Source organism: Schistocerca piceifrons, chromosome 2 (assembly GCF_021461385.2).
Source record: "Schistocerca piceifrons isolate TAMUIC-IGC-003096 chromosome 2, iqSchPice1.1, whole genome shotgun sequence".
NCBI lineage: Eukaryota > Metazoa > Arthropoda > Insecta > Orthoptera > Acrididae > Schistocerca > Schistocerca piceifrons.
Window position 1 is genome coordinate 77,711,863 of NC_060139.1, and position 17,603 is coordinate 77,729,465.

Sequence of the window (17,603 nt, forward strand, 5' to 3'; positions counted from 1 at the left end):
CATAGGTTGATATTGGAATGATGGGAGATCATTAATTCATTTATAAACCATGTTTAAATAGGAAGCTAATGTTTTTTAAACGCTGTAATTTCAGTGCAGTAAGACAGATACTGAAGTGGGGGAAGCGTTTTCTGAAGTTTGCTGTACAAGTATTCCTGCTCATTTCTGTACTTTTCGCATGTCAAAATAACGTGACTGAGATTGGCTGCTTGGAAAGCTTTCGCAGGATAATACAAGGAGAATACAGACCGCCTTTAGCTTTTATCCTATGGATAATAGGAGCGTCCTATTGATCGTTGTAGTACGTCTTGGAAACTGCCTTTCGTAACATTATATTTCACTAAAGCATCCACTGTTTCGTTATGCTGGGTCCCACAGTGAGCCTTTATGCATATTAACGTCTTGCTGCTTAGCTTTGGTAATCCAAATTACGTTCAAAAGAACTATTACACGTTAACGTATTTGCTTGAGTCCACTTGCAGCGAAACACCAATTTTTGTGAGGCACTTCTACTTAGCACAGCAAAGTTTTAAACTTTTGAAATTCCATGTTTTATAGCTGCCTTGGTTGCCTGCCTCCTTAGTTGTGTGTATAGAGAGGCTTACTGAAGAGGGGAATCTATTTTGTACGTTTCTGGGCGGCAGTGATTTCACTGGTGCAGTTATCGCTGAATTTATGTCAGGTTTCTGAGAGCTTAATATATATTCATACTGAAGAACTGGATGATAATAAACTTGTAAAGCAACCAGTTATAATGTAAGATATATCACAAAGCCTTCTATTTAGTAGATGTCCGCCGCTTGTGGTCTCGCTGTAGCGTTCTCGCTTCCCGAGCACGGGGTCACGGGTTCGATTCCCGACGGGGTCAGGGATTTTGACCTGCCTCAAGGTGACTGGGTGTTGTTGCGTCGTCTTCATCATCATCATTCATCCCCATTACGGTCGGAGGAAGGCAATGGCAAACCACCTCCACTAGGACCTTGCCTAGTACAGCGGTGAGGGTCTCCCGCATCGTTCACCTATGCAGTGTGAAGGAGTACGGGACTTCATCATCATCTAACTGGTAGATGTACTCGAGATGTTTATCTTCTGTTCCTCTCCTCTTATGTGTTTGACAGATTCCTAATTATTACAAGCACAGAAAGATCTAATCGCTGTTATCAGCCAATGACAGATGCTAAAACACTCCACAAGCACGGCATCAATCGGTAAGGAATTTTTCGTTGTCGACGTTTCGACCCTGGAGCCGCCACCTCTCAATCAGGCAGCTTTTCGGCACCACGAGCAAGGAAAACTCCCTGGCCGTACAGGGAATCGAACCTAGCCCCCCACATTAGGGTCTGTCGCGTTCACCACTCTGCTAGAGAGGCCGACCATTGCACTGAGACGTAACTTAATTTCTCTCAGCTGTATTATGTACATTCCGCGTTAAAAATATCGAGAAAACGAGTGATTCGGCTATCCGCAACGAGGAGATAGAGGAAGAAGAGAAACTCGCCTGCATTCCCAATACTGGGCTCGCTTCAGTCGCGAGAATGCAGTTTGCCACACAGTTTGTTTTGGCAAAGTTGAAAGTGTTATTTACAAAGGAGATTTATGCAAAACGCGTGTGGTACTTGTGATTCTCAGTAACTCATGGGATCGCAGATTAGAAAGGATTAACAAAGCTAAACTATGTATTCGTTAAGCACATGCAAGAAATATTTCCACACAACAAATTAAGTTTAGATATAAAGTGATTCGTTAACTCACTAACCAATTTCATATTAACATAATTTAGTTGCAGATGAGAAGCTACCACGACCACATATTATACAGAGGGTCCTGCATAACTGTACAATGTGAATCTAACATTAAGACAACAACAAACAAAATCAGTTTTAGACCTAATTTTCGTAGATTACTCGTCACTTGAACATCTTCACATTTCAGAGATTTGATTAAAGAAACGCCACTGACGATGGCACAAAGATGCTGAAACGTGTTTCGGTCTATATGAAAAACATGTGTTTTGCATGATAGGTAGACTCGATATCCAACAAATACTGCTCGGACTTTATCGTGCAGGTGACACTTAATTTCTCTCAGCTGCATTATGTACATTCCGCGTTAAATATATCGAGAAAACGAGTGATTCGGCTATCCGCAACGAGGAGATAGAGGAAGAAGAGAAACTCGCCTGCATTCCCGATACTGGGCTCGCTTCAGTCGCGAGAATGCAGTTTACCACACAGTTTGTTTTGGCAAAGTTATGTCTCAACAGTTTAACCGACTTACCTTCACGCCATGGTGCGCAATGCCCGTGTGGTTAACAAGTAGCAATGCGGTGCTACGTAGCTATCAGCAATCGATAAGATTACTTACAAGAGAGGATACAGCGAAGCGGGAGACACCTCTCGGCACGAGCTGCGACTAACTGCCGTGGTGGTCTTCCCCGCAGAGTATATACCTGCTATTTTCGACGCCGGGAAGCTCTGACGTCATCTTGTAGCGCGAAACCCATTACCACATTATTTTCCTCGCATCGCTGCCGACGTCCTCTCCGCACATGCAGTCAAGGTCGCTTTCTGCAGTTGACAGCTCTGTAGCAATGTCCTACGACACGATTCACAAAACTGTTTCCTTGCTGCTGACTGCTGCAAAGAAGCGTGAGTGTGTTAACCAAAGAGAAATGTCTGAATAAGGTGCGAGTGGCTACGTTGAAACGAGAGAGGAAACGGACTAGTTTCACGTAGAACATTGCTACTGGTGACGTGCTAACAACCTGTCAAACTAATCTTACGGCAACTTAACCATCTAGGGCAGGGCTTCCCAACGTGTGGTCCGCGGACCCCTTAGGGTCTGCGGCCACCTTTCACCAAATCGTGTAAAATAATAAGTAGAATTATTGAATATAAATGTGAAAATAAAATTCATCACCTTTTTCGTGTGAAAAACATGAGTACTTTTACATCAGGTCGTATTCCCAAGCAGCCTTTGCGGTTTCCAAGTGAGAACGCACACACAGTTTAGTGCCAGAGAATGCGGCTTCTCTGATCGACTGTTTCGCAACAATATGGGGGTCGTTTGTGCGCCGGCTCACGGCGCTAGATGCTCTGAAACCTTTTACGCATGCGCGGAGCGAGCTTTGTAGACCAATTACAGCGTTCGCTGGCACGTGTGCGGCACCGGGCCTCATTAAATCTTAAACTTGCTTTGTCAGTGCACTACCTATTTCATAAGTCGATTTTTGACCTGTTTATTACTTCTAATATGGATCGGTGGCTGAAGTCAGAATCATTGAAGAAGGGTGCAGTTTCTCCATCGCCTCCCCAACAAGAGAAGTTTCCAGTTGAAATGAATGAGGAGGGAGGACGACCAAAGGAAGAACAATCACAAGAAGCTCCAAAGCCGGATTTATTATGTGTAAACGGTGCAAGTACTCCATTGGTTGCAATATCCTGTGGAAGTGGAATAACCAAGATGCGTAAGTACAACGAAAGATATTTAGAAATGGGCTTTGTGGAGACAAAGGAGGGTAAAGATCAGAGTGTGCGAGTCCTTCCAAACAGTTCAATGGTTCCAGTTAAATTGCGCCGTCATTTTGAAGATGCTCACCCGGATTTCCAGGCTAAAGACATCGATTTTTTCAAAAGGAAGAGTGCTGAACTAGCTGCTTCTCAACATTGCAAAAACAATTAATGAAAATTCATTAAAAGCTTCGTTCTTGGTTAGTTATCGAGTGGCAAAAACAGGCAAAGCTCACACCATTGCAGAAAATCTCATGAAGCCGTGTGTTAATGATATTGTTTCTTGCATGCTAGACGAAAAGGCAGTAAAGCTTGTATCTTCGGTCCCATTGTCAAACAATACTGTCAAGAGACGCAATGTTGACATGTCAAATGATGTGAAAGACACTCTTGTTTGCCGGCCGCGGTGGTCTCGCAGTTCTAGGCGCTCAGTCCGGAACTGCGTGACTGCTACGGTCGCAGGTTTGAATCCTGCCTCTGGCATGGATGTGTGTGATGTCCTTAGGTTAGTTAGGTTTAAGTAGTTCTAAGTTCTAGGGGACTGATGGCCACAGATGTTAAGTCCCATAGTGCTCAGAGCCATGTGTGTGAACCACTCTTGTTTCTCGCATCCAACACAATTCATTTCTCTGCAGATAGATGAGTCCACTGATGTTGCAGGATTAGCTATTTTATTAGCTTTTGTCCGTTATGAATATTCTGGATGTTTTGAGGAGGACCTATTATTGTGCAGACCAGTACCTGCCAACACAACAGGTGCTGAAATATTCCGTCTATTGGATGATTTTTTTAAGGACTAACGAAGTTCATGGTCTAATTGCATAGATGTGTGCACAGATGGTGCAAAAGCTATGACGGGTCCTACAGTCGGAGCGATAAAGAAAATAAAAGAAAACGCCATGATTTGCAACAGTAGTCATTGTGCTCCCCACAGATACGCTTTAGCTACGAAACAAATGCCTGTTTCGTTCAAGAAAGTTTTAGACGAATCCACTCAAATCATTAACTACATAAAATCATGGCTGTTGAAGTCAAGACTTAACAATACTGTGTGAAGATATTGGAAGCCTTCATCATTCCCTGCCTCTCCACACAGAAGTGAGGTGGCTCTCACGTGGGAATGCATTATCTCGGTTGTACGAATTAAGATTGGAGCATAACACCTGATTAACAGACCTTATTAATGACGAAAATTGGCAGTGTATACTTGCCTATTTGTCAGATATGTTCTCCAAAATGAACGAAATGAATATTTCACTCCAGGGGCAAAGTGGAACAAAGTTCACTGCTATCGACAAAGTTCGAGCATTCAAGAGGAAAATCAATTTTTGTGCAGGGAGTGTCGAGGAGGGGGAGGTTGAGTGTTTTCCTCTTCTCTAGGAGTTTTTGAAAAACAAAACATTGGCGCTGGGGAAGAGTTTGTTTAATCAAATCCTGGAACATCTCTGAAGCTTGATGTCATTGTTGGAGCATTATTTTCCAAAAGCTGAAGATGAGAAGCTGCAGAAATACGAATGGGTGGTCAACCCATTCAATGTATCCAAAAAGCCGAACATTCTATCATCAAATGAATATGAGTTGTTGATAGAAATTGCCACAGACCCTACCATGATATCAAGTTTTGACATTGACGGTTACTCACACTTTTGGATCCGTTTGGATAACAAGAAATACTACCCCCTTGCTGAAAAGGCCAAACGTGTACTTCTTCCGTTTGCCACAACATACATGTGTGAATCTGGATTCTCGATCTATGCTGCCCACAAAACCTAAGTACTGAAGCTGTCTAGATGCGGAACCAGACATCCGTCTCCAGTTGTCAAGAACTCAACCCAACTTTTCAAAACTGTGTCAGCAGAAGCACCCTCAACCATCAGATTAGGGTTCCATTACTATTCCTACAGACTCATCTATAGTAAAGCAGAAAGCATTTTTCTTCATAGATGCTCAGTGAACGTACCTGAACTATAACTCTGTAGGAATTTTGTTTGTCTTCTATCATTTACAAGATAATTATTAACTGAATTCTGTTGGCATTGATATTTTTGTTACGAAAATTAAAATCATCTAGAAAGCGAATTTCTTTTCTTAATAATATATTCTGTCCTCTCAGTTAAAAATATGGCCTGCCTATACTTCAATTACAATTACTTGCTATTACTCTGACACTATATTGTGGCAACTGGCTGCGAGCGTAAACAAATGAGGACTTTTCACGTGCCACCTTGTAAAAGGTAAACCTCCTCTGCCAGAATTGTTTACTTTGAGATAAAAAGTCTTACGTTCTGTGAAATGATTTGTCTTCTTATATAGAAATAAGAGAGTCTGTTTGTTTGTTTTCCTAATTTGTTTACAGTCGAGGCTGACTGCCACGATATAGTGTCAAAGTAGTAGTTGAAATTGTCAGCTGTGGCTAAACTGTTGCCACGCCGCCTGCCAGTTGCCAGCTACCAACTGATAGTACACTGTTGCAAACCCGCCTGCTAGCTGCCGGCTACGGACTGACAGCTGCCGTCCAGTAGACACGCAAAGACGTAAGAAAACTAGACTTTTGGAGCTGTTTACACGGGCACGAAAATCGATTGTGGAACTGGAAAATGGCCGGCCGCGGTGGACGTGCGGTTCTAGGCGCTGCAGTCCGGAACCGCGGGACTGCTACGGTCGCAGGTTCGAATCCTGCCTCGGGCATGGATGTGTGTGATGTCCTTAGGTTAGTTAGGTTTAAGTAGTTCTAAGTTCTAGGGGACTGATGACCTAAGATGTTAAGTCCCATAGTGCTCAGAGCCATTTGAACCATTTTTTGAACTGAAAAATGGCTTTATAAAAGCAGATTTCCAGAATCGATTTTGAAGTGTTTACCTGACCAACCAAAAGCGGAACTGGGACATCGGCTTAAGAAATCCGGTTTTGGAAACACATGTAAACTGGGTGAATGTATTCCCACACATTGCACCACAGATGTCACAATAGCCCTTTAAAGGAATTCCCTTGGCCTCTTTTCTTTCGTGATGTGTTTGTATCTTGAATCATGGGTCTGCCTCTTTTCCTCTTTTCTTCACAGCCGCGCGGAATGGCCGTGCAGTCTTAGGCACCATGTCGTCGTGGATTGCGCGGCCGCTCCCGGAGGTTCGGGTCCTCCCTCAGGCATGTGTGTGTGTGTGTGTGTGTGTGTGTGTGTGTGTGTCTGTGGCGTGTGTTTTGTCCTTAGCGGAAGTTAAACTTAGGTTAATAGTGTGTAAGACTAGGGACTGATGACCTCAGCAGTTAAGTCCCATAGACTTTAGATACATTTGAACACCCAACAGCAGCCAAACGGTGGAAGTGAGCAGACCACAAGTGGCAGCTTGTCAACAGCGAACAGTCTGGACGTGACGTTGATTGCTCTTGGAGGAAGGCAGCTCCAACGTGTGAAATGTCAATTACCAAGTAATTTTAATCAGGCTATAGTGTGTTGAACAAAGGGCGTAAATCCACTAGTAAGTGTCTGGATACAGTGGGAATTAAAATTGGATCGTTAATTTCAAGTTGTTTTCATTCATCTGTAAACCGAAGACTATTGATACCTCGGGGGGAGGGGGGTGGGGTGTTCATTGGGAACATGGCACTTGCATTAAGAAGCTTTCAGTTCCCATGGGTTTCGCTCTGAAATTTAAAGTTACTGTGCTCTTGACTGACTAGGGGTCCGCCATGGATTTTCAACTGAAGAAGGGGTCCGCCAGCTGAAAAGGTTGGGAAGCCCTGATCTAGGGTATTCGCAAGATGTCTCACCTAAGATTTCTCTAACGACTCTGAAAATAGTTCCGATTATAGCTACAGCTGACAAAAAAGAGAAAAGCAAATGTATTGGTATTCAAAGCAATTCTCATTTATTCTTCACTCTCAGTTACACAGTTTTGATACATGACATCTCTGTGGATCAACTTTAGATCCGAAACAAAGTATGTATAAGTATGTAGTGTTTATTATTTTACAAGCAGAAAAGAATTGTACATAATTATAATATTTACTTACGTAGTTGCTTCAACAAACAATCGTATCTGTGTCAGAACCTCACGTGTTTTGCAACTGCTGTCAAGTTTTTAAGTTGATGTCTGGTCCGCCAGATACTGGCTTAAGACAATGACCACAGTTGCTAAACACAGTACTCTGATGTGAGATTTTTCCACAGACACGTTAGGTTGCTGGCACAAATGTGTAAGTGAATTCCACATTTATGTACACTTGAACACCCCCTTCAAAGAAAGTTGTATTTCACAATTTCATAATTTTCCAGCAAATAAAAATTACTGGTGTTTTCCTTTGATACTTTTTATTTATTATTTAAAATCGAGCAACAAAGTAAATGCTATACAATAGCAAAGTGTATTTTGTACATTTTACAATACTTAGAAAGCTATCTTAAAATCTGTGTAGCATTCTGCGTAAGAACGTTGTATATCTTGTACAAGTACGTTGTAAACTAAAGTTCAGTGTCAAAAAATATTAATTTTTTGTCACTAAGGCAAAAGTAATGGAATGTATTAACAGAATATATTATCAGGCATATTAAAGTAATACAATGTATTCATTTAATTAACTTCCAAACTAAAAAGGACAAGAATATTAACCTAGCGGAATTTATACAAAGGATAAATAGTTCGAACTGTTCACTCACAAGGTAAGTTCACATAAAATTCCCTGTTCTGTACATCAAGGTATTTACATACACCAAAGAAGTCCTTTTTCGCTGTCGATAGAGAAAAAGCTCCTAACACAACACAGGAAATCCCATGAGTGATGTAGGGTTGCTAACTTGATTTCCTCTTTTGGTTTTAGCAAGACAGTGGCGTATCAAAGGTGAACGATATTTTGACCAAGCTGCATTTGTGTCATATGCAGCGATATTCATCCATGTACAGAAATAATATATTGGTAGCATTCAACCATAATTTTTGTACACACTCAACACAACAACGCGTTTCGAGAGACGATGCTCTCGTCAATAGTTTCTAAAACTTATCACATGAACTTGAAGCTCTAATAAGTCTAACAGTTGAGCGTTCCCAAAATAAAATGGAACATGTGGTATCGATAGCAACGATGCCACGGCGATTTAAAGTTATTAGGTTGGCACTACGACCGACACCGACGACAGCGCCCTCTAGTCGGCGCTGTTGAGATCTACGAGCTCCACTGCAGAGTCCACCCATTTCATCCAGAGCAGTTGGCTGGGAAACTTCGCTTCAGCTTCGCACCTCAGGGCAAAGTTATGTATTATTCTTGTTGTTAAAGTAAAGGTGGTTTTAATTCACACTGCATTACCGAGAGATTTTCACCTTTTCCTGCTCCTGCCCAGTACCCATGCGCCGCCTTCCAGGCGGGATACAAAAGAATAAATACACATTGGACTCTGTGTCCTCGCCTTACATTAAAATCGACGACTTCTGTCAGTGGCTGTCCCCTCACACACAGCACACTGCTCCAGGCCGCGTCCTATTGATCTGCGCTTTGGCTCGAAGAGCGTCAAGACAACGCTTATGCAGAGGTTGTTGCTAACTGACGTGTCCGCGGTATTGATGCGTAAGCGCGTCTAATGTGTCAACCATAACGCTGTTCTGTTGGTCGCCTGCATTTTCCTCATCTCCTATGTCTATGGTCCTCAGCTTTCGGCTACTTTCTCAAGAAGGCATTGCATGTTTATAAACATGTATCTGCCTAAAAATAATTCTACAAAAGCGTTAACAAATCTCATTCCGTAGTAATAACCGTGCACATTCACAATGTTGCAGTGTTTCTTTTCATGAACGACTATGTACAGTTCTTCCAGGAAGTTGAGTGTCCTCCCTTTCTGTTCAGTGTGCAAGACTTCTAGTCTTCTTTTGTTCCCTTAAGGAGATGGTCTGTTGCGAACACATGCTTCGCAAAATCTGATGTGTCAAAATTACCTAGTATGAAAGTATCATTATGCTCCTTCATACTGAAAATATTCTTACTCTCTGTCCAATATATGAGGTGCATTCAAGTTCTAAGGCCTCCGATTTTTTTTCTCCGGACTGGAAAGAGATAGAAACATGCGCATTGTTTTAAAATGAGGCCGCGTTCATTGTCAATGCGTCCCACAGATGGCAGCACCGTACGGCAGATGGAATTTTACCGCCAGCGGCGAGAATGAGAACTGTTTTAAATACTTAAAATGGCGACGTTTTCCTTACTTGAACAGCGTGCAATCATTCGTTTTCTGAATTTGCGTGGTGTGAAACCAATTGAAATGCATCGACAGTTGAAGGAGACATGTGGTGACGGAGTTATGGATGTGTCGAAAGTGCGTTCGTGGGTGCAACTGTTAAATGAAGGCAGAACATTGTGTGACAACAAACCGAAACAACCTCGAGCTCGCACAAGCTGGTCTGACGACATGATCGAGAAAGTGGAGAGAATTGTTTTGGGGGATCGCCGAATGACTGTTGAACATATCGCCTCCAGAATTGGCATTTCTGTGGGGTGTGTGCACACAATCCTGCATGACGACCTGAAAATGCGAATAGTGTCATCCAGGTGGATGCCACGAATGCTGATGGACGACCACATGGCTGCCCGTGTGGCATGTTGCCAAGCAATGTTGACGCACAATGACAGCATGAATGGGACTTTCTTTTCGTCGGTTGTGACAATGGATGAGATGTGGATGCCTTTTTCAATCCAGAAACAAAGCGCCATTCAGCTCAATGGAAGCACACAGATTCACCGCCACCAAAAAAATTTCGGGTAACCGCCAGTGCTGAAAAAATGATGGTGTCCATGTTCTGGGACAGCGAGGGCGTAATCCTTACCCATTGCATTCCAAAGGGCACTACGGTAACAGGTGCATCCTACGAAAATGTTTTGAAGAACAAATTCCTTCCTGCACTGCAACAAAACCGTCCGGGAAGGGCTGCGCGTGTGCTGTTTCACCAAGACAACGCACCTGCACATCGAGCTAATGTTACGCAACAGTTTCTTTGTGATGACAACTTTGAAGTGATTCCTCATGCTCCCTACTCACCTGACCTGGCTCCTAGTGACTTTTGGCGTTTTCCAACAATGAAAGACACTCTCCGTGGCCGCACATTCACCATCCATGCTGCTATTGCCTCAGCGATTTTCCAGTGGTCAAAACAGACTCCTAAAGAAGCCTTCGCCGCTGCCATGGAATCATGGTGTCAGCATTGTGAAAAATGTGTACGTCTGCAGGGCGATTACGTCGAGAAGTAACGCCAGTTTCATCGATTTCGGGTGAGTAGTTAATTAGAAAAAAAGTCGGAAGCCTTAGAACTTGAATGCACCTCGTACTTTGCATCACAGGATGCGCGCTGAATTTTATAAATTTCAAACCTTTCGAACTTATTTACCTTCTAACCGACAGCATGCTTCAGGTTACAACTCACTAGGCTGTTTGTGTGGAGCGCTCTTTTAATACCACGTGGTTTAAAAATGTTTGCGATCTTTTGCAAGACTGTTCTATAATACGGCATAGTGACCCTTTTCATTTTTGTCATTAAGTTTATTCTTTCTGTTCTTATTACCTTTGTGCAACAATAATGGCTATCTTCTTAATGGTGTTAAGTTCCGTCTATCTTTCCAACTCAGTCATAGGCATGTTGACTGCCCTGGGCACTGAATTACGGGAGGCAGTTTATTTATGAGCCTGTGGATGGCAAGAATCATTAGGAATCACAGCATAAGCTGCTGTCGGTTTCCTGTAAACGGTTAACGCGTGCTCATTTCCCTACATTTGATGTTAAAATAGAATTGCATATTGCCGTCAGTTTCGTGCTACATAGTTAACTCAATGTTTCTGTGGGTGTTACTGAACTTTTTTGCTGTATCTTCTATGTGTTCCTCAGGACTATCAATAAGCGACAACGTATCGTCTAAATAACGTTTATAAGAAACCCATGATGGCTTAATCAGACTATAAAGCTTTATCTTCTAGGTCATTGATTAAAAGGTCAAACATGGTCCCTGAAATGCTGGAACCCACGGCTGAAACATTGTTTTGCAAATAAAACATATTATTAAAAGTGAAATAGTTAAAACCTGTAATCATCAGTAAAAGTTCAGTGAATTCAGTGATCTCTTGAACTGAAATTTTACTGTGTATGAGGTATTTTTTCTGATTATTTCGATCGATTGGAGCATAGATCGTTAACATCCAGTGAAACCAAACGGCAAGAGTCAGTGAAAAGTTTCTCATTAATTTCGTTCGTCGCAGCCAGACTATTACGCATCGAATAGTTATTCTCAAAGTTATAAACTGAAAAATACCTTAGAAACACCATGCGATTTGTCCAACAGTGAACTGTAGAAACAGCCCCCCTACAAGATAACTAGATGCTCAACCAAACTATAATGAACTTAATACCGTTGAGAACAACTGGATCATTTCCCCTATAATAAAAGGTATACTTAAACAAGCTTCAGCTATTACATACATTCAGAGGGAATCGTGACATTCCGTATTCTCAATTTTTTCTTAAGTACTGCAAAAGCATGGTCGTAGTGCGGGAAGCTGTGCCCAAAACCAGAAAATCTTGCTCTGCCTGTAGTGAAACACCCTGCCGGACCAACGTAAATGTACAAAAGTATCATTGTTCATTTATTGTTGTGCACTACAAAACGATCACACCAAACAATTAATCGCCTTTATCACTTCAAGTCTGTCATACATGAAACATACTGAGGTAATTTCAGCTGATTCCCATTTTCATGACACGAGAAGTGCATTGTAGTTTCCCCTTCTCCTCTATTGAAGAGAGCAGGGTTACTTGTATAAGTTGCCCCTGATAATATATACCCGAATGTCGTAATGTAGGGCACGATAAAATTTGCTGCGTGTCTACACACAGAGCACTGCAGTCTTTGTTGAACTTGGTTTCTAGAGATGCAACATGCGGTATGCAATGTTTTGTATGCTGATTTTACTTTCAAATAGTGGAGATTACTTTCTAACTGAATTTTTTGTCTCTTTCCCTCATCATCTGCAGCAATAAGGTCATCAAAATATTAACACGTATATGATTCGGAAGTAGTAAATTTTAAACTGAATTCAGAGTTAAAAGTATCTCTATACATGTGTTCACTAGCTGGACTACTTAGATAAACGTCCTTCAAAAGCCTACAGGCGTTACTTACAGCTGAATCGGGCGATGGGTACGAGGTCTGAGACTTTAGTCTACTGAACTGGCTGGACTCCTTCGGTAGACATTTAATGTGTGCTCCAATATCATCCGTCAGTACATCAGTTACTGCATCAGGACGATTTCAATGTTTACAGTGGTTATCACATGGACTGATAATTTTAGATTTCTGTATATTCTGAAGTATCTAAATGCATCGAGGTGTAACTGCAGATGCATCACAGAACGTTTTCAGACAAAGTTCAAAATTTTTACTTTAACTGGGTAATTAATAACGAAATGTACACTTCCTCTAAAATGTGGCATCAGTTTCATCTCTTCACCTGACTGGTTTTAACAATTGAATCAAGTTACTTTGTTGTTGAGACTGAGCATTGAACTTTAGTTGGTAGGAACCCGTAGATAAATGCTCCTTTAAATTGTGTATTTATTTATGAAAGAACAGGATATTTTAAAGCAGCCACGAATATTACATATTCTGTCCTGAAATAAAGATTTTATAAAATTACTGTTATGATAATGGTGGGAATACAATACATTTATACTGCATTACTTTATTCTAAAGCAAAAATGTCAGGTTATAGCGATATAAAATTTTCACGTTTGTACCACTTTCAATGCAGTTTTTCCATGACGTCTTTACCAGCTGCAGAAATATAAAATTTTCCACTGTTCTTCCAGGAAGGTCAATTTCACAACTACAAATAGCTCAAACGGTAAACAGGAAAAAGACATCCGTCGTGAGGCGTGGCGCCTTATATCGCTCCTGTCTGGAGCTTGTGTATCGGGATTCGGGAGAATGACTCGTGCCTGCACAGAGGTAGATGGTCTGAAGCGTGTGCAGTCGAGTACGTAGTTCTAATTTTCATCCACCAGAGTGCAGTAGTGCAGAGAGACATTCAAGAAACAGGCCAAGAGAATGTTTTCGTGAATTGTCCTGTTTATTTCTTGAAGGCTTTTTTGTTTATTTATGTTTGTTACGTTTTGTATATGCTTTTAGTAGTGTGAATGATGCGTAAATGTGGTGTACAGTAAATATGTAGATCACTGTTCTACTGATGAACGTTGTATGATGTGGAATTTTGTATCATAATATGTTAAGTAAGTTTATAGTAAAAGGAAAACTAATTCGAGTGCAAATGAAAATAGTTAATAAGTATAAACAAAATATCAGATGGTTAAATATTTATTTTGGGAGAAAGTACAGTTCGAAAGTGTTATTTGTTGATGGGTTAGTCATGAAAAGCGCGGACTAACGCGGGAGAATAATTTTTTTCTATTGGTCTCAAAGAAAATCGACCAATCAGAATGGAGTATTCTTTCTGCGTCTTTTCTCTTGGAGATAGAGAATGCTTACAGCAGTCTGAGTCCGAGCCCAGGGTCAAAAGTGTTTTAAAGTAAAAGCATATTCATTCCGGTGTTTTTTTTTTTTTTTTTTTTTTTGAAAGTACGGATTTTTTAAATAATTTTACATATGAATAAAGATAGTAATTCCGCGTGGCATATTGATCAGATCGGTGACTAAAAACTTGAGTGCAGTAGACACCGATAAACTTAACAGTGTTGCGAGCATTTTCACTTAAGAACAATCCGTGCTTAGTAGCTGTTCAGATTTCGGGAAATACGTTTCCATAAACTTGCTAACGTGAATGGAAGGGTATGTGCATGACTGCTTTAGGATTAGCACGGGTTTGTCAGTGAAAGTGTACTGTTTTAGATCTGAAGATGATCCATAGAAATCGAAATATGTAATGTATTACAAAATGTGCAACTGAGACTGATAACTTCCCTGATAACTTCCGATTATGTTTATGTGATTCGTAGAATGAATCAACGAAAATGAATAAATTAATTAATTATTCATTGAGACTTCCATGTAACGTCCAGAATAGTAAAAGAACGTCGATTTGGTTCTCATTTCAAATATCTTTTTTAACACCTAAGTTTGTGTATCCAAGTCTCCTACCCTAGTCTGGAGCGACATTCACTGGAAAAATATCTGTTACAGGAGCCAGAAAAACAGGAAGAATCTGTGTTTTAATAGGACTATGTAAGTTTACTGTATGATGGTATGTTACGCCAGTGCGGAGAGACAAATGCATTGCTTAGTTGCTCGTGGACACACTGCTTATTCTTCATATTCTCTTGTTACTGCGACACATAACTTAGTACTGAATATCTCACTGGACTACATCTGCCATCTATATACATGCTTCACAAGCCACCCCACGACCCTAATTTCTCTTATGTAGTAAATTGCTGCACAAAATAAGGCTACTCAGCAAACAATTTTTTTGTGCTGAGAATGATACAATGTTTTCCGTCCACATTCGCATGTAACACAACATAAGGAATTCGAAACTTTTCCTGTTTACTTTACCATTACATCTCACGAGTACTGCAAATTGTCAGAAACGTCTGAGGAAGGGATAATTAGGAGAGACGCAAGGAACAAGTACATTACGGTGGCTCTTAGCTGGCTCTCCTTTTTTAACTTTCTTTCTTTGCTGTATCATCTAGTTTGATTCCACTGTACGAAAAAATTTGTTTTCTGTAATTGAACTCCATAGGAAAACGGGAGTTATACAGCTTGAAAACTACATATGGAAAAAAAGGAATAATCACAAAAAAATCTGTTTCTTTTGTTTCAAAAAATATTACACTCAGGTAGGTGATCAACCAATTGCATTCAGCTAAATTCCAATATTTGTTACATAACGTTAACAATTAAGTATGTAACACTGCTATGTACTCGTAAATGTCTGTGAGGGAAATATGATGAGAAAATCGAATTTTCATTAACAAATCTTTATTTTTTATATTCTTTTCTATACCATGGACTTGCAGCAATTCTCGAATACAACATGAAGCACATACTGCTTCTGTTTCTCGTTCTTGTAAATAATTTATTGTAGCCTTCTTTCTGCAGACCGTTTAAAAATATCCGTTCATTTATTGGAGCTTTGTCATAATCTACATTTCCATGCCGTTGCGAATGATCTAGTTGAAGGAACTCATCACTCAAGTCGAATGTTGTAAGAAACCGTCTTGTTTTATTCGCAACAAACTGTTCAGTCTCATAAATCAACACAGTACACGAACATTTTTAAATAATAAATGCCTTTTGCCCTCCACCTTGCATGATGAGCAGCCTCTGGAGTATAGATACTCCTTGAGACGCAACTTCGCCAAGGAAGATCACACACAGTTAATGCCGTATTTCTGTCATCTGACAGTGAGATCTACGAACTGCAGTAGGCGCTATCAGCGAATCCTCCAGCAGTGGGTAAGAGACACCAAGGGGCATTCACATTGATCTGGACGTTGATGTCAAGCTGGAGACATAACCCGGCTGCCGGATCGCTACAAGACACTTCGTATCATGCTTTGTTAAATCTTTACTTCACTTACTTTCTGTACTACAAAACCTCATATCATAACGTACCACAAATCATTAATTTCCGTGTTCGGCCCTAAGAACCATTTTCTAGAAAAAAAATTGCACTATTCCTACAATGCTGGATACTCCTTCATTAGCAGTTACAATAATTTGATTTCATAATCGACCAACATTATACACTACTGGCCCTTAAAATTGCTACACCAAGAAGAAACGAAGATGATAAACGCGTATTCATTGGACAAATATATTATACCAGAACTGACATGTGATAACATTTTCACGCAATTTGGGTGCATAGATCCTGAGATATCAGTACCCAGAACAATCACCTCTGGCCGTAATAACGGCCTTGATACGCCTGGGCACTGAGTCAAACAGAGCTTGGATGGCGTGTACAGGTACAGCTGCCCATCCAGCTACAACACGATACCACACTTCATCAAGAGTGACGAGCCAGTTGCTCGGCCACCATTGATCAGATGTTTTCAATTGCTGAGAGATCTGGAGAATGTGCTGGCCAGGGCAGCAGTCGAATATTTTCTGTATCCAGAAAGGCCCGTACAGGACCTGCAACATGCGGTCGTGCATTATCCTGCTGAAGTGTAGGGTTTCGCATATATTGAATGAAGGGTAGAGCCACTGGTCGTAACACATCTGAAATGTAACGTCCACTGTTCAAAGCGCCGTCAGTGCGAACAAGAAGTGACAGAGACGTGTAACCAATGGCACCCCGTACCATCACGCCGGGTGATATGCCAGAATGGCGATGACGAATACACGCTTCCAATGTGCGTTCACCGCGATGTCGCCAAACACGGATGCGACCATCATGATGATGTAAACAGATCCTGGATTCATCCGAAAAAAATGACGTTTTGCCATTCGTGCACCCAGGTTCGTCGTTGAGTACACCATCGCACTCGCTCCTGCCTGTGATGTAGCGTCAAGGGTAACCGCAGCCATGGTCTCCGAGCTGATAGTCCATGCTGCTGCAAACGTCGTCGAACTGTTCGTGCAGATGGTTGTTGTCTTGCAAACGTCCCCATCTGTTGACTCAGGGATCGAGACGTGGCTGCACGATCCGTTACAGCCATGGTCATAAGATGCCTGTCATCTCGACTGCTAGTGATACGAGATCGTTGGGATCCAGCACGGCGTTCCGTATTACCCCCCTGAAACCACCGATTCCATATTCTGCTAACAGTCATTGGATCTCGACGAATGCGAGCAGCAATGTTGCGATACGATAAACCGCAATCGCGATAGGCTACAATCCGACGTTTATCAAAGTCGGAAACGTGATGGTACGCATTTCTCCTCCTTACACGAGGCATGACAACAGCGGTTCACCAAACAACACCGGTCAACTGCTGTTTGTGTATGACAAATCGGTTGGAAACTTTCCTGATGTCAGCACGTTGTAGGTGTCGCCACCGTCGCCAACCTTGTGTGAATGCTCTGAAAAGCTAATCATTTGCATATCACAGCATCTTCTTCCTGTCGGTTAAATTTCGCATCTGCAGCACGTCACCTTCG

The 17,603-nt window shown here is 41.4% G+C and overlaps 1 protein-coding gene across 4 annotated transcripts in view; it reads right to left on the bottom strand.

Annotated features, from left to right (window-relative positions):
* Positions 1-2,429, bottom strand: part of LOC124776848 (serpin B3-like) — a 123,379-nt gene extending 120,950 nt beyond the window's left edge. For 3 of the 4 annotated variants that reach the window (XM_047252017.1, XM_047252018.1, XM_047252019.1), the window contains exon 1: positions 2,365-2,429. The gene's annotated coding sequence lies outside the window, so the exon portion shown is untranslated. Of the gene's footprint in view, positions 1-2,277 lie in introns of all 4 variants that reach the window. The other variant, XM_047252020.1, reaches the window with a different exon arrangement.
* Between the last annotated feature and the right edge of the window lie 15,174 nt (positions 2,430-17,603).